The sequence below is a fragment of the Pelmatolapia mariae genome, linkage group LG6 (genome assembly GCF_036321145.2).
Source record: "Pelmatolapia mariae isolate MD_Pm_ZW linkage group LG6, Pm_UMD_F_2, whole genome shotgun sequence".
Lineage (NCBI taxonomy): Eukaryota > Metazoa > Chordata > Actinopteri > Cichliformes > Cichlidae > Pelmatolapia > Pelmatolapia mariae.
The window spans coordinates 39,409,296-39,436,183 of NC_086232.1; the positions used below are offsets into that span (position 1 = coordinate 39,409,296).

General features: G+C 40.1%; 1 protein-coding gene and 1 long non-coding RNA gene across 2 annotated transcripts in view; one reads left to right on the forward strand and one right to left on the reverse strand.

The window, feature by feature from the left end:
• The window catches only part of LOC134629521 (axin-2-like), a 55,215-nt gene extending 34,714 nt beyond the window's left edge, over positions 1–20,501 (reverse strand). Inside the window, exon 1 of the mRNA XM_063476909.1 lies at positions 20,484–20,501. The gene's annotated coding sequence lies outside the window, so the exon portion shown is untranslated. The remainder of the gene's footprint in view (positions 1–20,483) is intronic.
• The window catches only part of LOC134629522 (uncharacterized), an 81,854-nt gene that overhangs the window by 24,296 nt on the left and 30,670 nt on the right, over positions 1–26,888 (forward strand). The window lies entirely within an intron of this gene.

The window sequence follows — 26,888 nt, forward strand, 5'->3', positions numbered from 1 at the left end:
ACCCGAGCGATTACAAAAAGAGTTCAGCAGCCAGCAAATGAGGTGAGAGTTCAAAATGTTTGCACATTGTTGCAGAGACATTCCACAGACATAACTTATCATATTTCCTTTCGGTGCCCCTTTCGAGCTTCAAAGTTCCAAAAAGTCGCTACGTGCTTTTCTGCCTGATATAAATCTCTTTGCTGTTTCACAAAAAAGAGGATTTCACCTGGGCGTGTGTAAGTGTATACATGTGCATTCATGGGAATGCATGAATGTGTACATCTATCAGTGTGACGAGATCAAAGCAGTACAGGCATGACTGCGTTTTAAGATCTAACGCGAACAAAAGTTCAGTACATTCTCTGGTGTCTGTCTGAATGGTGAGTATTTACTTAGAGCATTATAGTTAATAAAATAAAGCAAAAAGACAAAGTAACAAAAGCACTTGTGGCTTCGGCCATTTTTTCCTCGACAGCAGAACGCAGTTGAATCAACTAAAATTAAACTGGGACAGTGCTGAGCATACTTTTCGCAAGATGTACAAATTCATGATTTTAACAGAATATATTTTGCCAGGGTTTGTGCTATAACAGTCTGACATGCATTATCCCGTGGAGCTATAAATGTGAAATGTATGAATCAGTTGGATCTGACACTAAATGGACTTTAACCTCCAAGCATATAAGTACAGACTGCATTATGTGTAATTAAGTCAATGTGAGAACATAGCAGTTAAAGGTAACTGTGAACAAATGATTATTTCCAGAACTGACAGTGTTGTTCTCGTGAACAGTCGCCTGTTGTGACAAATGGAAATTGAGGACAATGTGCAGACAGCACACAGTCATGGACTCAATAGACCATGCCAACATGCACCAATCAATAGGCACTTTTGATATTAACTAATACTTTAACAGATCTAACAGAACAGATTTAACAGAAATTCTGTCCACCAGGTTTAAAGAGTATCATTTTGGTATCAAGTTAATCAGAAAAAGCTAGGAGCTAAAATTGCTACACGCCTAGGGTTTTGCTGTTGATTTGGCATGCTCTTAACAATGCTTCACATTTTTTCTTGCAGAAAACTGAAAAGTGGAAATTTCCATTAAAAAATACCCACATACGTGCAGATTTAGACACCATTACATTACTCGCCAAGCACATTGGGAAAAAAACGAAACAAAACTCACATTTTTCAGACACATACTTGTCCTGAAATGTATATAAACAGAGAGAAGATTGCGTTTTGTGAAAAATTCATCCTAAAAAAATGTGAACAAAATGATGTCAACATCAAGTGATGAAGATCTGATCCTAATGCTTCTAAACAAGAAAAGTAATAAACTGAGACTCTGGGTTCATCTCATGAGAAGTTCACCAGCAGGGAGAATTTAATGCTTTGATCCAGGAGTTGAAGCTGTATCACGAACACTTTCATACATTTTTCAAGATGTCATTGGGGCAGTTTGAACGCTTGTTAGCAGAGATGGGACCATATCTGAGGCAGAGGAATAATTTCAGAGTGCCGACTGACCCAGAGCAGTGTCTAGCTTTGAGTCTGAGGTAAAATAGCATTATTTTACTCGGTCCACATCATTGTATATTCAGTGCATACCAGCGCACATTCTGAGCTATGAGCCCACTTGTTGCCAAATGTAGTGATCTGATTGGACAGATCTGTTTATTCGCATTAAAAAAACAAAAACAAAATTGAGCTTGGAGCAAAATAAATAACTAAATTCATTTGTCCAGCAAACTTATGCAGTTGGCGTGAATGGCTGTATTAAGAGTAGGTAAGCCACAAACATATTTGATGCACAAAATATTTGCAAAAGCTTTATATGTTCACTGTGTAAAAGCCTTTATTTTGTCAGAGCTAAAAGCCTGGATTTCTGGGCCTTAAATACAATATCACCATGTGATCAACTAGGCTCATATTACTTCGGAAGAGTTTATGGCTCATACCATCTGTGGCATATTGATGAAAAAACTTATCATAATAAAAAAAAAAATTAAATAAATGCATTACTAATTAGATGAAAATTTAGGTCATTTTCATAGGGTAACACCAATGACCTTTTTGTACCATCTCTCAGTTCACCTTAACTGTTTTTATGACCACTGAAACCAAATGACACCCAATCAAACCGGACAACTAGCTAGTCATTGTTGCACTTTTCTATCGCACTGTCTTGTTTCTGTATCGTTCTGTTCTGTCTGGTATTGCACTGTTTTTGTTTTGTTTTTTTGCAATTTTTTCACACTTGCATTTTATGTAGTCCTGTGTTGATTGTCTGTTATATGTAGCACCATGGTCTTGGAGGAACGTTGTCTCGTTTCACTGTGTACTGTACCACTGCTCATGGTTGAAATGACAATAAAGCCACTTGACTTGACTTGAATGTAGCGGAGTATTTAACAAGTGAAGAGGCGGCTTTCCTTTGGCCTCAGAAATCAAAACGAGACAGGTGGGGCACTGTAAACTCCAACACAGCGAATCTGGTGGTATTATCAGACATTAGCCAAGACGGTTACTAAAGGGTGTAAAATGTTGTAAATAAAACAAAAATGTTTCAAAATATGGACATATTTAGTCAGAGAAGATGTTAAATGTATTATTTTTAAAAAGAATAAGGTTTATCGGTTCAATCTACTTTGCTCTACTTTGCTTAAATACCAATTAATCTAAGTTTTAAGAGAAGTTATGAAGATAAAACCTATAAATCTCTCAATCACTGGTTGACAGACATTTAGGTTTCTGTTTCCAAAAAGTGTCCATGAGGATTCCAAAACATACATTAGAAAAGGTGTGTTGCAAATTAAGTGATTTACAGGTAGGACGTAGATGACCGGTGCAATGACTGCAACCTTTCTTAGTATCTAAATATATCTCATTGTGTGTGTATATACGAGCACCTCGTTCTCACTATGTAAGTCTAGTTTAATGGAACTGGTGGATTGAAAGATTATGTCTTCTCTGGATTCAGAACATTTTTGAAGCAGAGGCACAAATCTTCCCAAGCATGTTGTGTAATTTCAAAAATGCATGGTCACCAAAGCAAAACTTAGAATACCGAGAAGCCCGTGGAGGGTTTCTGACCCTGCAGCAGTGGTAGCTAAATGCATGAAAGCAGCTTGGGAATAATTTCAGACACATTCTTTAGGCAGCCTCAAAAAAAAAAAAAAAAAAAAAACTAGCTCTTTTTAGTCTCTTTGGAATCTGAATGATATTTCAGTCAAAGGCAAGAGCAAAAGCCTGTGGTTGTGTGGGTGAAATTCGGATACCATCCAATGTTCAAAGCCTTGAAATACATACGCCACACAATGTTAAAGCATTCCTTTTCACAATTTACAATGCATAAACATGATGGTTTACAGAGGCCCAGGGTGATTATTTGCACAGAGGTCTAGTTTCAGCTATTTCAGGTTTTTCTCGAGGCTGCCCGGCGATGTCGCCCCACAAAGTGATTCTTGAAAGTGTTAAACCACAGTCCCCCAATCCACCCCAACCCACCCACACCCATCTTCTGTGAACACAAAAAATTGAGTGTTTAGACTTCAAATATCTAACACAGATTGACCAGACAGCACAAGCTGCATAGAGCAACGCACGGCTGTCAGAAAAGAAAATAAAGTGTCGGGTACTTATGTTGCTTTACGTGATAAGTGCGCTGATTCATTGCTCTCGTATCACACACAGTCCTATGAATGAGGGAAAGGTCTGTTTCATTTAAAGTAAGCACTGCTTCTGTGATTTCATGACAGCAAAATTGTTGTTTCACTTAAAAGAGCTGACATATAAATCCAGGTTGCACCTCAGCACTCGGTTTTGCTCCAGGTCATGTATTCATTGCATTGTCTTCCTGCACGTACAGAACATGAACTTACTGTCAGCCACTCTGATATCACAAGAGAGAATGCACCAATTTCTCATTTTTCAAAACTTGTGAAAAACCTAAGCAGAGCAGCATCTCCACAAGGGCCTCACTGATGTATCTTAAAAGACTGCGACTTCTCAGTTTGCATTTGATTCTGTGTCTTTTTAGCAGCCGTGCGAGAAAGCCAGTTATGGGAAAACTGCAAAAGGGAGAGACAGGACGAGCTCATGGGCCTTCAGAAGTCTTGTCAAAAGCCTTTCCTTTCTACGCTTTGTCCCACCGATATTCATCTTGCCAGTTGAAAAGTGAAGACGGCAAAAACTTTGGGCTTGAAAAGAACTTTTCAACTTCTAAGAAATACCTCGCAACAGGATTGAGCATTTGAAAAAAAAAAAGAAGAAATGAAGAAAAAGAACGAAACAGTAGGAATGGAAGGGACTTCCAGACCGAGAGGCATGTTAAAAATCAGATACCACAACTGAAAAATGGAGCAAAGATGAATATAGCATTGTCTTCTGGTGAAAAGACGAACCAGACACACCCTAGCACACTCTGTGTACCCACATGCCTGAAATCCATTTGACACATCCCAATAAACATATACTTAATCTTCCGATATTTCCTCGGTCGGCATGTGCCTTTGTGTACGCGTGTGCAGCATGAGACGGATACAGACATAATAGAAGGAGAGAGATTGTGTGGGCGGGGTGATGGGCATATGTTTATGCATTAGCCACAACCGTCAGTTACACCTTGTTAGACACAATCCTCCTCAGATGTGTCATCCTGCAGCGTGCCGCTAAAAGAAAAGTTTAATAAAGTTTGAACACCATTTACTTTATCTCAAAGATCAGTGGGGCTTTTCAAAATTTGCCGAGCAAAAACTTTCGCTCCACATCTTTTTACCTCAACTCCGCTCGTCTCTGAAAAGAAAGCTGACTTCATCACCGCACCTCAAGAGTTTGACGAAAATGAACGCTAAGCTCTTGAATCCTTTCTTTCTTTTGCTCAATGGCAAAATGAATAAATGATATTCCTCCCTTTAATCGACGCACTCAGCCATAACAAAGAGACTTTGAGACACTTTGAGGACACCTAACGATCAGAAGCATCAGGAGGTGCTCTTCGTTTTCGTTGATGGACAGGCAGATCAAAAAGCAAGCCCCTTAAACGCTTCTACCCACTTTAGAATAATCGCGCCTTTTCCCTCTTTCAAGCACAAAGTGGGAAGAGAGAATAATCGTTTCATCTTTTCTCTCTTCTCCGCTTTCAAAGTTATTTTGCCCGTGATAAAGCAGTCTGTATTGACGACTTCGAAGGTGCCTTGTCTCTTGAAAGAAGTGACATTTTATCTATATATAGTGTTAGAGTGTGCTTCAATTTAACTTTGTCTGGCGCAGAGCATGTCTAGTGTTGATGTGGCTGACAGCTGCTGCTTGAAAGACACAGGGAAAGTACTGAAGATTCAAATGAAGTTTTTCTATGACGACAGGGGCTTGATGTATGCTAATCAATCGATGGTGTAGAAAATATGCTTGCTGGTTGGGAGAGAGAAAGGAGAGAGCGTGAGTGACAGAAACTTGTCAGACAGCACTCACCAAGATATCAAAAAGTCACAAAGTTTGCGTCGCCACACAAGAGCCCAAATCGCATGTGGTATCTGCTACAAAAGGTCTGACTTGAGAAGTGCTGCATTTGATTTAAAGGAAAAGAAATTGGGACAATTCTCCATATGGTGTGGCAGAAAGCAGGATTCTTCTTTTTTTTTTTTGACGAGGGAGGGGGGCACGCTTTGTCTGTGTGACACCTACAGTGAATTCCTGAGAAAATTCTCCGTCTAGGTCTGTCTGAGTCTCTTCCATCCTTCAAAGGACATGGGCCATAGGATGTCGAATTTACATTACAAAAGACCCCAAACTGTCTCAGCCGGTTAAGGTGTAACGCATGATCAAATGGACACGTCAGGTCAAATATATCAAACATCGATATCTAATAGAACAGATCATGAAAGAGGGACAAGACATCTGGTTTAAAAACACTCAGCTGGGGCTCAGAAACATTCTTTTCCTTTACTTTTTCAGAGCTGTTTAGAGGCTTAGCCAGATGCTTACAAGTTTACCACCTTGAAGCTTCTCTCCAGGCTACCTGACAGTCAGAGGGTCTGGGTAAAATCACAACATCTGAGTTGCCGCTGCTCATTTCGACTTTCAGCTCAGACTCCCGAGTTTTCATAGTGCAGTAAAAGTGAAAGAAAAAAATCAATTCCAGATGTGGATCCCTGCGGAATTCCAGGAAACACATACTAAGCTGTTCATCTGCACGTTTCAAACTGTATGCTTCAAAATCAGCTGGTTAAGATTCAATCATCAGTGAATATTGACAGAGATGCACCATACTGGCCTCTTGAATGCAAACTTTTCAGACAATTCCAAGCCTATACATGGATCTCAATCACATGTGACTTAGTAATGTACTTTTATTACTCAAAAGAGACAAAGAGTGTCAAAAAATGTAACCATCAGATTGAAGCTGATGCATATAACCTCTCTCATATTTACGGATTTGATGTGCTCATGCTGGCACAAATGTAGTCACACACACACACAAACCACAGATGTGTTATCACCAAATGTGATTAACACTGTAAAACGATTAACATCATGGTATTTATTCAAATCGCAACATCAAACAAATTCTTTCTTCTTTTTTATCTGACTGATCAGAGAAGTTACTGTCAGGGGAGAGAGGCGCCTTCCGATCAGCTCACCATCGTGCATCCAGCGCGCTCGGCCAAACAAGGCCTGCGCTTTCAGCTCAACTCCCTCGCTCTCTTTTATCATTTACAGAGGGAGCGTGCCGCACCAGCGCCGTCCTCGGCCTGAACAAGGCCGCTCACTGTCAGGCGGACAATGGACAGTAGAGCTGGAGGTGGCAGCGGAGTCATTGTGACAGATGATGTCAGGAACATCAGACGCTGATGCTGCCAGACACCAAGCAGAGGGTGGTGGGGTCAAGAGAGAGGGCGGACAGCAAAATGGTAAACAGTGACACGGGGCTGTGGGGTCGAGGGGGTGCAGAATGTGAATGGAGAGAGTGTTTTTTGTGTGAGTGTTCCTGGTACTGCTGAAAGAAACACACTCTCTGAATAAAGAAAACAGTCATGCGTGCAGTCCCAGACCAGAAGAACTTTAACTACAGCAGTGCAGTGATGCCATTTGATAAAGCAATCGTGTGTGCTCTGATATTTGTGCATATTATCTCAGAGCACAGCTTTCAATAGTATATCCCACCCTCTTCACTTCAGAGGAGTAGAGCAACAGTCACTATACTCAAATATTTCTTCACTATATAATCTATAGCCAAATCTTTAATAATGCAAATTCAGCTGGTTCTAGGAGGCAGAATGAGCTCATAATCCTATTACATCATGATTCTGAGAGTTTCATTTTATAGCTTTATAGACTTTAAACCAAAGGCAGAGCAGGGGTGAAATAAAAGTGCCAGATACTCCTGAGGAGCATAAAAAGCATTTGAAATCCCTCTGTTAGGAGCCTCGCCTTAGATTTGGACTCCAAAGTTTGGAGGACCAAAAGAGCCACGTGCATTTTGTGCTTCAATAATGTATTAAAGCAGTAAATTCATTCTTAATTATTATATTTATTTAAACATTACTAAAGTAATTTATTATTTAATTTAAAATGAAAACCCATCCATCCCATCCATTCTCTTCCACTTATCCTTTCCAGGGTCGCTGGGGAGCTGGAGCCTATCCCAGCTGTCTTAGGGCAAGAGGCAGGGTACATCCTCCACAGGTCGCCCCTCTGTTGCAGGGCTGACATATAGACAGACAACCATTCGCACTCAGATTCACACCTATGGGCAATTAAGTGCCCATAGGTGTGAAGGTGTTAATGTGTGAAGAAGTTTTTCTCTCCGTTTTGGCCTTCCGTCCACACGTTTTTGGTCAAGGAAAACTGAGCTTTTTGAAAACGCTCTCCAAAGTGGATAAGTTTGAAGACGCTGTTTTCGCGTCGCAGTGTGGACTGCGAAAACGGAGGCTATCGAAAATGATGACGCATATTAGTCATGCAGTCATGTGACCAATTCAACTAAGATGGTGGACGGCATTGTACAGCAGTTGTTTTGTTTGCTCTCAATTTTGACAGCCCTATTAAAGATGAATATCAGTTTGTACATGCTCCAGATAGCTCCAGATAAAACTCGGCACTTTTCCTCGACATTTTGCTGCGACGTTTCAAAGAGCCGTAAAGTAAATAAACGGCAGATGGAAATGATGCAGGTAAATGATCTTACGTTTCACGCATGCGCAGTAGAGGAACATAGTGTTTTCAGTGTGGATGAAAACGATGAAAAACGATAGTGTGGACGCTGAGCGTTTCAAACTTATCCTGGTTAGCGTAGACGTAGCCTTAGAGTTACCAATTAGCCTATCCCCACTAACTGCATGTTCAAAACCTCAGTTCAAAAACCTTTTTCAATCCCCCAAAATAGATTTTCAAAACCTTTTTTTAAAAGAGTACAATTTAAAAAACATAAATACGTAAACGTATTCAAAAATCAAAGATTTATTTCTGACATTTAAAATGGCGATTCCACTCCTCATTACAATACCATTTCTTCCCTGCATTTCTCTTTACTCTCTTTACTCAAACTGTGTCGTAGTGATGTCATCGAGGGTTATGCAAAACTCAGGCTTAGACAAATTTTTGTGTCAGCCTTTGTTAAAATCTTGCGTTCTGATTTTGAAAAAGCTTCTACGGAGCAGTATGGTGCTAGTAAAAAAGGAAAAAACACGAAATAGTAATAATGTTGGCTGTGTGTTATTAAACATCCAGAGCTTTTGGAGGGTGCACATCTATGAGTTTCAATTCTTTGTGGCGGGCATGCTTGACGTGTGACACCACACACGAGGCAAGCTAAAGGGGGTGTCCACACATCAAGCAACCAGAAGCGACGTGGGCCCAGAGACCATAGAAAATCAATGACATTCAGAGACTTCAAGCAGCAACAGGAGAAATAACCGCTGGCGATGTGAAGTTTTGAAACTTTTCTCAACTTCAAGGTGGGCAATTGAAGCACTGCCAATTACAGGAGAGGCTACATTTGAGGGGGTGGTAAATACATCACAGGGCTCCATCAGGGCTGGGCAATTAATTTACCCAAGGGGTCATATGAGAAACTGGGACTGTTGTGGAGGGTTGCACCCTTAGCGTTAGAGCGTTACCTAGGCAACAGGAGTCAGTAGGTGGACCAAGCTTCAATCAGCAGTTTGCATAAGCTAATTGCTATTTGGGCACTTGTGTGATGACAAAAATGTTTTGATATTTCTGAGTGCTGTTATACAAATTACTGTCACACTTCTTTTTCTTTCCACCAGCAAATAACCATGAAAAACAGCCAATTGTGGAGAATATTGGGTATTTAATTTGGATTTAGCACAAATGATCTTTAATACCAATTACTAACATTGTACACAGTCACCACAATGATCAGTTTCCTTTTCTTTTTTGGGTCTGTGTCGCAGGTTATTTCTGTAAAATAACACAAGTCCAGTCTGAGGGGGACTCAAAGTCAGGATATTACTGCATTTGGTGAAGTGATATTCACAATTAATAAAAAAAAGTCTTCCTAATATGAGTTCCTTGGCATTATGAAACACTGGCTGTATTTAGTAGACTCACCAGACTGCACAGTTTTGATCATTTAAAATGTGTAATTATGCATCTGGTCTCTACTGCTGCAGGGAAGAAGAAGGGGAAACTACCAAGAAAGGCATCAGAGTGTGTTTTGAGGTGCATTCGAATGTGTATTTTTAGAGCTGCTGTTGTTGGAGGAGGAAACACTGTGGAACTGAGCAAAAACATTTAGACAAGCTTGTCTTTATGTTGAGACTTCACTCTACTGGTTGCCTCCACAGTCATGCTGTGGGATGAAACAATCTGTTGTCGCTCTGACACTTGTTTTCATGGCTAACTCCTCATATTAGTTGAACTGGGTCTGGGAAAAGAAGACACATCCAACCACCCACTCACCCTAAACCGCAGTTCCTCTCCTCGGCTTCATGCTCACACTTAATTGTCTTAGTAATTAGAGACACAGCTTTGTCTGCTATATGCAGTAATGCTACAATATTTGCACACACATTTGGACTGGGGTCTTCTTTAAGCCAACAACTTTCCCCCTGCGCATCTATTGTTGTATGAGGGCTTAAGGGCCACATAGCCACGCTGGGCTGACAATGATGACAACGAGATCAGCAAGAAGGTCTGCACAGAGCAGTAGACAAAACAAGTCATATTAATACACAACCTGTAAGGAAACTTTAACAGCAGTTACATAAAGTCGTGATTTTGGATATAGAACTGGATGGGACAGACAAATACTGTACCAGTTAAAAGTAGATCTTGGCTCATTATGTTGTGTATCCATGTATTTACTATATCATTTAATATGGAGGACATGATAAGGCACGCACTCAAAATTCTGAAATGCTAACAATGGTCGTTAAGACCATCAAGAAGAAAATGGTCAAAACGAAAATACACTAACTCTTTGTTCCCCTGAAGCATGCACACAGGCGCACCTCTGGAAGAGTTTCACAGTCATTTAACATCCAGGCATCCATGAAAACAGATTTTAGCAGAGTTAGAAGTTAGCAGGAAGTTAGCTCGCTAATTTCCACCCAAGCATATACCACGCTCTGAAAAAATTAAAACGTATAGCTCTGCTTTTGCTTCCGACATAAACGAAGACAGAAAACTAAACAGCAGTGAGGTTTGTAGTGTTACTGAAGTTTGGCAAGCTTAGGGTGACCATATTTTGATTTCCAAAAAAGAGGACACATGAAGAACTTTAAAAATACTGTTTGCTTAAAGAAAATGTTAACATATTTAAACGATGCCTTCTCTGTGCGGTTAATGTATGGTGAAACAAAAAATGTCATATAAGCTTTAACAAGTCAACAAGGGCAAAAAAAATAACTTGAAAAACCTCTGGAATTAAACAATGGTACAGAAATTAGGCCTCATCTGTATAAGAAAAATTACCCGTATCGGGACGGTACGAGGGAAATTTCTTTTGCAGTTCGTCTGAAAAGCTGCAGTTGCGCTTTGGCATCTTTTAAACATCATCAGGCACGCTGCTGCGCGCTGTCTGTCCTGTCTGAGTACAGAACAACAACTCACAAAGCAGCAGCTCGGGGATGACATCACACATATGAGTCCTATGTAGGAAAACCTGGACATTTTCATCAATCTCGAAAATCCCCCTGGACGCCTCGGACAGAACATCAAAAGTGGACATGTCTGGGGGAAAGAGGACGGTTGGTCACGCTAGTCTGGCTGGTATATAATGATGTGCTATGTGATGGCTAGCGACACAGCTATGTTAGCATAATATAAACACAGTGAAGCTGAAGGATGAACGCTAACTTTTTTCCACCTGATAAAAGTGGATTCCCGACGGTTAGGGACAAATGCAGTTGCATGGCAGGATGCTGTAAATGGACCAAACTTCAGTCAGGAGAACAACTGAGATAATCCATCCACAAGTCATTAATATACTGCTGCATGTGCTGGGCTGTGGTTACATCGTAAGGTTTTAAAAACTGAGCTTTAAAATGAACAGTAGTAATAAAATCTGATAGAGGCGGACAGTGATCACTGACTTTCAGGGGCTTGTTCAGGATACAGAGCATTAAAATATGTTAAAAACACAATAGCCTTAATAAATCCAGAGTAGTTTGGACCCAGAAGCAGGGTTCATATGCCATCACTTAAAGACCAGATTCTTAGGTAAAAGTGACAGAAACCTTTGAAATGTTATCAGATCTGACAGGAGATTCAATGTCGCTGTGCCCACTGAAATTAAAATGATGTCTATCACCAGATTTATTTAGATAGAGATTTCAAGATAAATGCCCAGATTCCACAGATGATGACTGTCAAGTTGTGAGACTTGCTTTTCAAGGGACTTTGCCAAATATTCATCATCAATGTTTCTATATGATGGCTTTACATTTTGTAGATAAAAAAAAAGCAAAACTGATTTAAGTGTGCAATGAGATATAAAGAACAACTGTAATTCCTCTGCACCAATCAGCAAAAATAAGAATCTGAAAGAAATGAAAAAACAGTTTATCTGCAGTATTTGTAGCTCGAGGAGTTCTGGAGACTTTTTAAAATGAGTTATTTCCTTTATAGCATCTAAGACCTGCTAAGTGAAGCCATCAAAAAATTTGGACGTCTCACTCCAGTTACAGGAGCATTTATAGAACTGTTTTCTGGATGGCATGGCGTAGAAATAAAAGCGAACATCCAACCTAGCTGCTACGTGTCTCTTCACTCGAATACTTCTTCTTGTATTCAGGCAATTGATTCGTCTCTATATGGCACCGCAAATATGAAAGGCCCGTTTGTGTGTATGTGTGGGAACATCAAAACAGTTTTAATTGTGGCTAATCCTGGACTAAGATTCTTTCTAATGGGAAATCTTCAGTGAAGATGCTCCGACTCAATTTCCATCTGGGATTATTGAACTCTTTCATTCACAGGCTTACATCTCACTGTGGATAATCATCCATGTCCTGGCTCGCAATTATAAAAAAACTGAAATATATATATTTCTATGGTGCAAACGCACATCCACAGTCACACACACACATGCAGTTGTTTATCTACTGTAATGCGGTGATACTGTAACCTTGCTGAATGTAGCCTAGTGTGAATTTCAGATGTGTTCTTTGCTCTTTTCTTTTTTTTTGCTTTTTGGAAGGGAACACGAGGCCTAGGACGCCCATGTAGGTCAAAAACAAATCCTGCGCCTCAAGCTGGGAAGCCAGAAACTTCTTTGAGCATCTGAGGGAAAGGAGCAGGAGCACTGAGTTTCTTCCAGGTGCTGCTTTTCACAGTGGTAATCCTGCCACGGCGTGACTGTGATTTTTACAGAAAATCTCTCCAAACAGGGCCCAGATGGTGGGAGGTAGAAGTGCGCACACACACACACACACACACACACACACACACACACACACACACACACACACACACACACACACACACACACACACAGAAAACACATTCATTCACAGACACACAAACACACACACATAAAAGCATAGGACTTGTATACAGACACAGCTGTACACTTATAAAGTACAAACCTCACACACAGACACACACACACACAGACTAAAGGTGAGAACTGACTTGTTGCTCCTGGGTGGTCTCTGTGTAAAGATAAGGCCAGGCAGGAATAAAGCCTGTTACGTTACGTTGAGGCTCAAACTCGGGACTGTTTCGTTATGTTCCTCTTTCATACACATGTGGAATGTCTGCGGCAGAGAAAGAGCCTGCTCCTTTCTAAGTTTAGCTCCGATTACAGAGGGCTTTCTTAATGACAATGAGTCAGGAATGAAGCTGTACAAACCTCCTCCTCGGCTCTATTTCTGCTCTCATCAGCTCTGTTTGAGGAGGAGTTATACGTGTCCTAATACAGAAGACACCTCTCCTTTGTAGTGGTGTTGGTCAGGCATGACGATCCTGACGGTGGTTAGCATGTGGAGGATGTGGATACGGAGGACGTTTGAAATGAAGAGATAAAAGAGTTAATCTTCCACCGTTTCTAAACCGATTCCCTCCATAGCTCCCTATTTATGTACAAGGGAAGAAAGAGGAAAAAAAAACTTGCTCCATCTCTCTGAGCCTTTCTCCATCTCTCTCTCTTTCTGTTTCATGTGGTTACTGGAACAACAATGTACATTCTGAGTGCTAGGCCTTTGATGTTGTTGCATTCACCGAGCCGTCTTAAACCGGAGGAGAAAGAAGAGGGTGAAAAAGACGCAGGAGAGATTCTGTGGTGTGTTTTTGGTCTCTCTCTCTCTGTCTTTCTCTTTCCATCTCTCTCTCTCTCACTGGCAAGGCATCTGACATCTCCCGGCAAAAGACAAATTCGGTTTCGCCTGTTAAGTCGTCAGTCAAAGCTTCGCAAGACTTTTTTTTTCTTTCTTGCTCTCTCTCTGCCTTTTTCTCTCCCTCGCGCTCTGTCTTTGCTTCATTTCCGTGGATGCGGTATTGTGAAGGCCGCTTACACGCTTTTCAAACAATAACAGTTCACCCCCCCACCGCAAGTTTCCTCTCTGCCAGAACCCTACACATGCCAGCACATCCTTTACAGAGCCTTGAACCAACAACAAACGTTAAGCATTTTCACCGCCGAGAGAGATGAGGGGCCCATCCGCAAGCCCCTGTGTAATTAAACTAGATCTAATACTGTTATATGTTTCTTTTAGAAAGAAGGAGCGTTTCGGGGGTTTCTTTCTCACAGTGGTGAATACGAATTTCCAGGTCAGCATAATGTCCTGCGTATGGGACGATAGGAAAGGAACACTGCAGGTCTCAGACAGCCTGCAAAATTGTGATTCTTTGAGCTTCGACGGCCTCTGATTATAATTCCTTTTCTTACAATCACAGTGTTTATGTGCTTTTAAAGGATACGATTATACTAAAAGAGGAAAAACATAGGAAACAAACGTGTGTTTTTATCCCAGAGCATCAAATACTGCACGCAAGGTGAGTTGATGCAATTTCCATGAAAATATTTGACTGACACATGAAAATGGCCCCCTTTTAAAGAACAGTGGAGGTCATATTAAGAGGCTGCAGAAGTACTGTGGAGTAAATGGCAGGTATAGCAGCCAGGAGGTCTTCTAGAAGGAAGGCTCACCACTAAACATGGATCAAAAGTAAATGTAATTTTGACACCTGTATCTAAATAAACGACCACACGTTTCATTTCAAGGATCAGTGAAACATAAAAAATGCACAAATAGAACTGAAATCGTAGAAAATGTCTTTCTATGTTTAGCAACTTGGCCCTAAAATATGATTTAAGAAGCTTGTTTCTGCCAAGTGTTTCATAGCACTGCTTCTTATACGGCTGTGAACCTCTCCTGTATGTTTACGTCAGCACAACATGTTTGGTTCATTTTCAGCTGTTGATTGGCTCTCTGGGGACATGGCAACCAAATTTAGTAATAGTAGTAATACAATTAGTTTATAGGGATCAGGCATTTTTTTCTCCACAATAAAACTTGATAAAACTGCCTTATTTGAAGCCTTGAGAATGAGGATGAACTAAACTATCACTAGTCTCATCCTATTATTCCAGGCTTTCCACAGGGAGCATGTGTCGGAAGCACCACGAGAAACAGTGAGCCAAGTCTACTCCTGCACATACAGTACCAGTGTTGGGCAAGTTACTTTAAAAAGTAATTAATTATACTTACTAGTTACTTCTTCAAAAAAGTAACTGAGTTAGTAACTGAGTTACCAGATTCTAAAAGTAATTAATTACTTGAAAAGTAACTATTGCGTTACTTAAAAAAAAAAAAAAGTTTAAGCCTCTGGGGTCCAGGGTATAATTGGCCATTTTAACCACCTTTGATTTTCCCTCTACGTTTCACCTTTAAACTATTTACTTTGCCTTGTTTGGTATCATTCTTTTCAGCACAACCTCACGTGTCTGAATTTACAGTTGTGTTTTCATTTTGACATACTGTATTAACACAATTGATCTAAAATCAGACAAAAAACATAAAATCCGAGTAGAAAAAGTTATATTTTTACTGTAACAACCACAAACATGTTCATTGAATCATATTTCATAACTTTAAATGCAAGTATAAATTGTGAATTTTAAAATCATATGCACAAGTTTTGCAAACAACAGGTTATTTGCAGCTATTTACCTTTTACTCTTTTTTTATAACCATTTCAAACTATTTACAGAACAATCGGGTGTTCTGCATTCAATAAGATGCCACACAAATTATGTGTTTTCTACCTGGAGACAGCAGTCACCTCATTGTTCTGACACAACACAAAACTATCCACAACACTACTCACTAACTACACAAGACAACACTAACTACACACTCCAAACACGCTAAACGTCACAAATCTCTCAACATCTCAAAACTCTCTCTCTCTCTCTTTTTCTGCTTTCTCGCTCTCTCTCTCGTCATCACTGCTAAAACTTCCCCCTCTTCCTAAACAACCAAATGTCATGTTGCCATATCATTTTTTGATTGGTCGACATGGTGCATTTTTCCACCAACATGAAAGGGCTGTTTTTTGTTTTGTTTTTTTATTTCTTGGTCATAAGCAGAGAGTGCTTGCTAGCGCTGTCCTTAGACAGCAAACGTGATGAAAATATTCAGGAAAAAACACGTGTATATATTGTTTATCATGACTCTGGTTTTACGTGGCCTATTAACACAATTAAAAACTGGTATATATCACCTTGTTGCTTTGTCATCTTGAAGTGGTCGTGTGATTGGCTTACCACGACTACTTTATTCTTCCTCAGCCAAACAGCAGCACTCATGCGATTGTTTTGCCCCCTTAGCTCCAGGTGTTGTGCAAAAAAGTGATCGTCGGGCAGAAAGTGATTGCCACCCGCAAGAGCGCGCGCTGCTGCTTAAAGCTGTAGCGCCCAGATTACTTACAGCTACTTCTGTGCAACTGATATAAGGTTCAGTAAGCTGAACACAGCTTTAACCGTCTGTTTGTTGAAAAATAGTAACGCGACCGCACCGCATTTTCTTGTTAGTAACGGTAACGGCGTTGTAACGATAGAAATAGTAATTAGTTAGATTACTCGTTACTGAAAAAAGTAATGCCGTTACTTGTAACGGTGTTATTCCCATCACTGTACAGTACTACCTCGCACTGAAAGATTCCCGTCTTAATCCTTTTGTACATAGCTTTTCCGCGAGGGTTATTTGGATTATTTCGCTGTTACATCCATGAAAAGAATAAAAACCAACATCCTTCCAGTGCCTCTGTCCCTCACACTGGCAGAAACACATCTCAATCTTCCCTCCATCGCTTGCCATCGCTTCACCTCCACCTCCAGTGCTGCTGCTTACACCGACGGCAGGAGGAGAACATGAAAGAGACAATCAAACGCGAGGCATCAGAGCTGTCATTGGTGTCTGCAGAATGCAAAGTGTTATCAGAAATATAGCTGAACCTGATCCTCGGGTGCTCTGTCCTTCCCACAGGCAAAGTTATCCTTTCAACTCACTGTGGCTTTCAATAACACGCAAACAAAAAAACATCGACAACTTCATAGAAGGCTGTGTGTGTCTGCGGTTATTCAGAGAACGCTGAATGGTCCTCTGCTAATGGTGTGGTATCTAATGCATGTTCTGAAAGAGAGGTTTATAAAATAATACATGCGATCCTGTATTCTTTAATTAATGCTTCCCTGCAGGCCTTTATTTTAGTTTATCATCTATAATTTATTTTTATAGATGCCTCGAAATCATTAAAACTCTTCTAAGTGACAACAGACATAAGTTGCTCACAGAGTAAGTAGGTCTATAGCCTCTTTGAAACGCTGAACACAGTGGCGCTATTGTCACAATAAAGGGAGGTGTGAGGATGTGCAGGGAGAATACCCAGAAGCCTCAAATACCCCACTGTCGGTGCAGATGAAAGGGCCGCACCAAGCCAAATCACTTTATCAGCCCAAACAGCCTCTCTTATTGTTAGGCGCTTCTCAGACGTTGGGTGCTGAGATGTCACACCACTAATTGAGAGTCACAACAAGGCCCCTTGTTTGGCCTGCTCCACCGGTTGTGTACAGCTACTGTAATCACCACAATAATTTGGCTCCCTGAAACATCAAATGGCAGCGTGGAAGCTGCAGGAATTTGCATTGCAGCCTTTGATCTGGGAAATTTAAACAAAGCAAGCTCTCGCTCTCTTGAACGGTGTGAAGGTTACAACGTCCTGCCCTCCACTGTCTGCTTGTCATTCCTGCTTCTGTCTAAATCACCTCTACTGTGGTTATTATTTTGGCTACGAATGCAACAGAGCGATAAAATCAAGCATGAAAAGCAAATATAACCCAGGGTTGACCTAAGGGCTTGTTTATCTTTTACACACAAAAGGAGACAGACATCGTTATGAAGACATACTAGCAAGAGCCCGCAAGTCTTTTTGATGGCGGTTTACATTGCACAAGAGTAGGAACCTTTACTCAATGCTCAACTTTAATCCAAAGCCATGCTAGCCGCGCCGTGTGGCTGTGTTTAAACACACTCATACTTTGGGCAAAATGTTAACATCATGCTAATATGCTAATCTTTTACACGCACAATAGTATATTGAAAGCAATGCTTAGCATATTAGGTCAGGATGTTAACATTTTATATAGGTTAGAGTTATGGAAATTTTATTTCTCAAAGGTTTATGGTCAATCCATGGTGGGAATACTATAACTAACTGTATTAAAGCTTCCCTCTTGGAATATTGTTGATTGACTAAAATAAGAACATTCAGGTAACTTTTGGAGGGAAGTTTGTTTTTTTTGACTAATTTGAGGCTAAAATCAAACCCATAAGTGCTGATACTCTAAAAGGTCACCAAGCAAAATGTCTTACTTCTTTAAAATGACCTTTACTACATTTTCTTATTTTGTATTTTGCTTATACAGTATAGTTATAGCTACATATGCAAATATAAGCACGATAAAATGCTTAATGTCGGAATCAAAAGAAGAAGTAGCAGCCAGGTTCACTTTAATAACTGATCAACAGCAAATGTCACCACCTCTAAGAAAGCTGAAACTTTAGCAGTTTGCTTGTCTGGACCATCCAAGTGTGTGTTAACACAATGCCACAATAATAGAACATCAGAACATGCTATGCTCAGAAAAACTGCAAAAAACACAAGAGCTACTCCTTAAAGTCTGCAGGCCTCAGACAACCAGGTAAAGACGAACACGTATGTCCTGTCTGGAAGGGTTATCAGGAGAAAGCAGCTTCACTAAAAATGAACGTGGCTATACGGCTTAGGTTTACAAAGTTGCTGAACAAACCACAAGATTTCTGGAATAATGTCTTTTATATAGATAGGACCAAAGTAGAGCTGTTTGGCACATCAGCACAAACATCCTCCTTCTTAGAGTCGAGCATGGTGGTGGAAGAGTAATGGTTTGGGCAATAGGACACGGGCACAGTGCGGTGACTGAGTTGGCCCTGTACTCCTCGGTATATCAGAGAATTCTAGAGTCAGACCTGAGGCCATCTGCTGGACTGTCCCGTGAAAACTCAGCAATTCCTAAAAGTGCAGAGTTGAGACAGCTCACCTGCTGTTCAAATCTTCTGTTTGCAACAGTATAACATAAAACTGCTTATTCCAAAAGGGGGATAAACGTAGTGGCTGAATCAATGACCACTATAAGATATTAAATGATCATATTTAACTGACTTGTTGAAGAGCTCAAGAATGAAGATGTGGAGTTGGAAATGAGCGTATTAATGAGCAGATATGAGAATAGATTCCCTTTAATTAACAGTTTTTATATGAAAAGGTAGCAGCACACTGATTAACTAGAACTCAAAGATGGCTGAAGACAGCAGTTTGCACACCCACATAGATATTTCCTTAAAATTCATATGAGTTGTGATGAATAATTAATTTAATACATTTCCGACTAATTTCAGATATTATTAGATAAATATATAAATGTGTTTTCCCAACAAACACTTCTATGTTTGTTGTCTGGACAATATTGAGAGCCACACAAATTTAATGGCAAATAGCTGGATGGATGAATAATACAGCAAAATAATAAACAAATTTAAGAACCAAAGCCATCAGCAAACGCAGCTACAGTAACCACACCCAAAGACTTATAAAATACATTGCCTCATTTATATTCCTAATCTGCTTCCCAGTCACCTAAACCCACAACAGAGGAACACTTGACACTGATCTCATATCGCTATGTGTGTGAGTGACCTCATCCTTTCCTCTTCTCCCTCTGTGGCCCTCTCAGTGAGATCTGCATGCTCACTCAGCCATGCATACTGACGTCTAATCAACAGCAATTAACCCTGGCCTCTTTCATGGGCCGTGGAGCTTGGAGATAATGAAGACACCACTGTGTATTTATTTTCCTTTTTTTCACACACAGCATTTGTCATCTGGAAACTTTTTTCAAGGCTCACTGACTTTGGAATGTGACTGCCAACACCAAAAAAGCGTCCCATCGATATTGCTGTCAATGCTGGGTGAACATAATTAAGACTGTGAGGAAAGCGATAAGACACGGAACAATTTGGAGATGGTTTTGATTTTTTCTACACACCTATTGCAATATTGCAGTTCTGGATGTTTTTCTAGGCATTATCCAACAGAGGTGCATGCGAGACTGCAACTGCTGGATTGGACATTGGCCAGACTTTAACATGCCAGCCCCCTAACACAAAGTCTGTGTCGTGTAGGGCTGAGTTGATATGCTAACAGTACAGAGAACAGTCTGGTGCTACCTCCTGCAAGTTCCTTTCAAGTGGTTTCTTTGCCAGATCCACACAGAGTATTTCCAATAATGCAACAGTGGCTGAAGCAGACTATCTCCTGCTGTGTGCTACAAATAAGAAAGAACAACTAAGGATTTTTTTTTTTTTTTTTTAAAATGTCATTCTCCTGATATCTTCTTAAGTTCATATGAGAAAATGGCCATAGCCCATTTTGTATAGTGTAGTACCCTCTGGAAGAAAGGAGCCAGCACTGCTGAGGTGTGACAAACCTTGTTTCGGCTGTTTTAATTCCATTTCTTATTCCTTGCTGCTGAGATAATGGAGTTCTTCCCCAATCCATCCACTGTATCTTTGGTCTCGCTCCAGTCTATCTGACTGTAGGCTGAACTAGAAAACAAAGAGACACAAGAAACATTCAAACAGTGTTACGATCTGCTGTTTCAGACAAAGGTATTTGCATTAGTTTGCAGGCAGATTTCTTTTCGACTGAGTTTTGGAAGCCACATTGTAATCTTAAGCAGAAGAATGATTCAAGTGTCAGTCAATCTCCCCTGTGAGAAGCAGACAAGCTAGTTGGAGCCTTGGATGCAAAAATAGCATGGGAGATGGAGGACACCCTTGCTCTACCCCCACATCTGACCTTTGGCTCTTTGAAGAAAAATGTCTACATCAAATACTCTGAATTATCTATTCAAATGCCTGGAAACAATCTTTGGACAATGACACATCAATCAAACGTTCTGTGAACCGGGGGTGGTTGTTTATATAAATGCTGTCCATCTGGGGGAGAGATCTCAACAATGTTACATCTCTTTTTCTGTGGGGAGATGGCAGTAAAAAGAAAGAAGGAAGTTCATAGAAAAACTTAAAATTCGGCCTTTTTTTCTCTTCTTCTTTTTTTCCTCAAATCCCAGCGTGAATGTGTCGGCGAGCTCGTGGTATGCACCAAGATGAAAAGTAGAGGCCATCCCTTTGAAATCCTCCTCAAGTCAAAATTACCATTTCATTTCAACTCCAGCCAGGAAACGGAGAGCGGGGCCACTGCTAACTGCTTTGGGCATATCGTTATTTATTGTGTGTAAACTTTGGAGGAACATTGTTGCCTGGGAAAATGTGTTGTGTGGGTGGTAGAAGTGAGCAGTTGGAGCAACCACAAAGGGAGAGATCAGGCCTATTTTCTCTGTAGGAGGAACACATAAAAGTGAAAATAATGCCCATTATTACAGAAAAACAACATCAGCCTTCTTTGCTCATAATTGTCTAACAGCTGAGAAGTTACCACTGAAGCTAAACAACCAACCAGTTGACCCTATTTAGGTAACTGCATTATAATTTTTCTGCTCTTTTAATTAGTAAGCTCTCTGTGCTAAGTGGGCCATTATCTGAGTTGGAACTAACTGCTTTTTCTATATTAAGTCTGCCATGTTGTTTCATTTAATTAACTTTATTTACCTCTGCGCTGCAGGGGTTAACATTTTCTAAGCTATACTGTGAGCCTACTCATGTAGCAGTACTTTAAAAAGTCCTTTAAAATGTGTTATTCTTATTGTGAAAAGTGGCTTCATAGTTTGCTGTTTTACATATTTGCCTAAAAAGCAAAATATCCCTCATTCAGTCCTGGGAGGAGGTCTAAAAATCCCTCAGGCTTGTGTCAGGAAAGGAATCTGGTGTAAAAATCTGCCAAATCAAACATACAGAGCCCTGCTCTGGTGACCCTGTGTGGATAAAGGAGTAGCCAAAAGTACTTTCTAGTTTGATCTTTCCAAAATACTCTGTAGCACATTATTTTGACCATATTAGATTTAGTTATTCCTTGGTGTTCATAACAGTAGCTATATTTCATGTATTTAGGAGACTGCATTTGCAATTTTGATTCAAACTGCAATGATCATTTTTTCTTTCTTCTGGAGTCTATTCTAGCTGATATTGTATGAAAGAGATGACACACCTTGGATAAGTTGCACTAAATACCAAATTTAGAATCATCAATTAACCTAACAAGCACGCCTTACTTGTTGGAGACTAAAGGCAGTCGACGACATCATCAGAGACATAGAGAGCGCATACAAACCCCACAGAAAGGCTACAGCTGGCGAGGAGGTTCAAACCAGGAATCTTCTTGTTGTGAGGCAGCAGTGCTAACCACTATCATGGCTGCCCCAACTGTAGAGAAAGTAAGCTGAATGCATGAAACCACACAAATTCTGAATTTGCCAGTATTTCACCTTCCAAATGCAATTTTGTAAAATTTAGATCGTTAGTCTGTGAGTAGTCTTATGGAAAGACATCATGGTTTTTGTTTTTAGAAAGTGATCTGGGTCAGTACCTGAATTTAATAGATTCTGCCTGTGATATGAGGGATGTGGCTCATATCACAGGCAGATTTTTTAAAATCCAATTTTGGCTGAGTTCATAATATAGTTTAAATAGAAGTGATTATATTTAATATCACTAAAGAATAGCAGTGAAAAGGCTATTCTTGTTGGACAAGGGTTGGTTGAGGTTGAGCAACAGCTAGAATAGGTCTATTTAACCAGCAGTGCTCTGCCAGCTAGTGACATTAGTAACTTTGCTAAAAGCATACAAATCAAGAGTTGCACACTTACTAAGACAATAAAAGGCTATAAGGTCTTATTGAGGCGTTAGCTGTCTAAGTGGCATATCTGGGAACATATCATTAAAGTACAATAGAAATACAGATATGACGACACATAAAGAAAGTGGCTATAGTGAGGTAGGCTTCTGGTTTGATATCTTGGATGTTTCATTTGAGCTGGTTTCAAGAAAATGGGCCGATCATAGGGATCCACAAACATATAACTAACTTCAATTCTTTCTACCATCCTGTTAGTTTTAAAGGCTGGATCTTTTAGTCCGAACTGTTCTTGTTTTTGTGACCCACATTCAGCACCATCAGACAGCTGTTTGCATTACAAACCAGGCGAACACTACCTGGCCTGCTTCTAATGGCAAACAGATAAAGTTTGTTATCTAGCTAGTTAACAGAGTGAAGCATTTGGCAGCTAAAGATCCAGTGTATTTCTTTTAAACTACTAGGGACAAAACAGAGCTCTGAAGCATGGTAAGAACTAATGCTGTCTTTGCTGTTTGCAAATCTCTGTTGTTTACAAATTATGAACATACTGTATATTCTGTATGTTCTTCTCACTTCAAGAACAAAGGAAAGGTAACAAGTTACTGATGATTGAATTCCCATTTTCAGTTAAACAAATGAAATAATAACAGATAATATGTCAGTGCTGGATTATCAATTTAATCTGCTGCCCCCAAGTGGCCAAGAATTCAAATAAATACGTTTTTAATCACTGGATCATTCACTACAACTTTTGTAATATGTAATTACTCTTCATTATTCATATCAAACAGAACAGGTAGCACAGGGTGTGGGGGTGAAAGCACATACATACGCACAATAAGTATCAACAAAACAGTCCAGTCATTCTAATTTTTCCAGTTCTTCTCTCAAAGTTTAAACACAAACATCCCCATAACAAACACACATGCCCAAGAATATTAAGAGGAACATTATTCATGCGATCATCATCATCATACTGTAAATGTGTTATCATTGTGTTTAATAGAATTAAGACCATAAGGAGAGAGTGTGGACAGAGCCCAGTTGATTCATGACCAGAGGGAGAGGCAGCAGAACTTTGTTGACTGTGTTCTCCTCCAACAAAAGAGTACATCTAATCTTAAACATATGGCTGAAGCCGGGGATCCACAGATGACAGCATGCAGAGTATGGAAAAACACTGCAGTTGTCTTTTTTTCACCCCTATAAATTCATGTCAGCTCTTTTATGTCCTGGATGTTTTCGCTGTTTCAGACACTTGTACATTCCCCAAACCATAACCAAGTTAAAGATTGCACCATGTAATATTTACTAAAATCATAAATTCACTCACTTCTGGTCACATAGTTTTCTGTTGAACTTTTCTGCTCTAGAAATTCCAGATAATAGTATTTTACTATTTTAAGTAATGATACACTGAGATATCTAAACAGAAATACACAAGTTAAGTAGGCCAGCTGCTTGATTCCCATGTGCAGCTTACAAAATATAATTAAGGGAAGAACTGGATTGTCGAAACAATATGATGGTCACACACTGTGTTCTATCTCAGCATATCGCAACTGGCTCAGATGTAACACAGATATAAATGTGTAGAGATGTGCACAGTGGCACGCGTGACTTGTTGAAAAACAGAAAATAAGAATTTGCGTGTAAAACACGTGGACTATAGCCCTGCTCTGACTCAGTAACATCATCTTGGCCATTCTCAGACAAGTTCTGCAAACGTGTCAGTTGAAGGAGTTGAAAAGCAAGCTGGGTGTTGCATATATATTTGGACTACAAGGGCTTGTTCATTTGTTTTATCTGTCCCACATTTTGTGTCCTCCACAAGAATTTATTTGTACTGGCTGCGGCTGCATCGGACTTGGCTGCAGGACTTATATATTTAAACAAGGACTGCTGAGAGTAAGGGGAAGTGTTCGACTAAACTCAAGTCGGGTCTTCTTTAACATTTAAACATGTTTCTGTCCACAAGGGCAAAAATGTTTACCTCTGCTGGTTCTGTTCCCGTTGTACAGCCAGACAGTTTCTTTCAGATCCATACTCTGGAACAGCAAAGAAAAACAGAGTCAGAGAAGAAGAGTGCACGATAGGTGAGGAAGGAAACAAAGGCATAGCAGTTGCAGGAAGTAAACAAACTGACAAACTGAAACACGAATATAAGACAAAGACAGATGGGAACAAAATGGAATCAGTTGCACGAGGCTAGATCGTCTTACAGGAAGCGCACGCTCTGATACTTTAGCCGCTGACCTCTCGTATGCAGCAGAGGGGGTGGAGGCGACAAGGGCTCTGCGGGCCCCATCTGCACGGCTTGTCCCTGGCTATGTGGCCATGTGTAGCACCTGGCCCCAAGCCAGCGCCCAACGCCCCTTTGTGGTGGTCAGAGTGGCTGGTTGGGGTCTGCCTTTGATCCCGGGCCAACTATTCATCTCTAAAGGAAGAGGAAGAGCAAAAAAAAAGAAGAAAAAGATAAACAGAAAAAGAGGGAGGGGAGTAGAGGGAAAAAAAGTCAACCTCTGCTGCCAATTATTGGAAAAACATCAAGGTCTTTTCTGCTTTTCTGTCTGTGTAAAGAGAAAGAAGAGAAAAGAGAGAAGGGGAGGCAAAAGAAGAGATAGCTGTTTGATGGCTTGGCTCAGTGTTAGTTGGAAGATTGTGGCAAGTCAAGGCGAGGCAGAAGCTGACCTGCAGGAGGTGATTAAAGGTGGAGAGAGCTGTTTGTCTGGCTGCTAAGGCTCTCTCTCTCATTTTTTGGTGTGTTTTCTTTTTCCTGCATGCCCTTTTTTTTTTTTTATCTTTGCCTCTTTCGCTATCTGGCACAGACTCCCCTCTTCCCCTTGTTGTTGCCATCCTTATCTGTGCCTTTCTTTCTTTTACCACCACGTGCTGTTAAACCAGTTCATAAGGACAAATAAAGGTCATTTTTCTGTCCTGTTGAGGTGTTTCTGTCTCTGTCTATTTGTCTGTCTGCCTCTTTTGCTTTGGTCTTGAACCTCAACACATATCTATAGTATATTTACAGATATTTACAGTGTGAGGAAAGCAGAAAGCAAGTGTGAATGACAGCCTGTACACTGAAGAAGCATGTCAGACTGCTGATGAGGATGTCACAATAATAAACAGAGGAGAGGATTAAAGTGTTGTCAGTAAGAAACACACATTTTAAAACCCGTGAAGAACAGAAATAATCACATAAGTGATGCAGTTTACACTTTCACACCAACTCCATCTTAGCCTTTAGGGCTCGAGGCTTATTTTTTATTTATTTATCTATTTTTCAGGGAATAATTCCTCTACTATACATTTCTGTATAAAAACTGCAATACACCTACTGCAAATTCTGACATAGGCTGATATATAGGTACTAATGTCTGACATGAACTGAACTATAACACCAAACGTGAGTATCTAATACTGATAATAATACAACTACAGCAAGTGCAGCAGGTTAAAGCTGAAATTGAACACCAAACTAAGTAGTATTTATGACAAATTATCGTTAATTTGTCTTCCAGGCAAATTTCAGCAGTATGGAGGTTGAATTTAAACTAATCAGGAAGTGCTCATATTTCTTTCTTCTTCATCAGCTCATTGTCAGTTATTATTTGGCTCACTTCATGAATATTGGTGTGTGTCTCATACACAACCCTGCCAAAATCAGCTAATCAGCTACCGAATTTCCCAGAGGAACCCACCCGAGGGATTAATAAAGTTTTATCTTATCTTTATCTTATCTTAATTAATTTTTGGTACTACAACTATGGCAAATTAGACATTATAGAATTGCAAATTTTTACCATTATGTTATGATTTTTTTTACAGATCCTGAAAGTATTTATTATTTATTATTTATTATATACCTGTTCTGCTGCTCATTATTGGCTAATCAGCTAATCACATGGCATTTAGGAATGTAGACATAATCAGGATCAGTGGTCCCCAACCCCCGGGCCATGGACCGTGAGTCGTTTGGTACAGGGCTGCGAGAGTTGAGGCTCTGGTGTGAAATTTATGGTTTTCAGGGTTTTTATCGCTTTTTATCGTTATTTTTATTGTTTTTATCATTAACTCT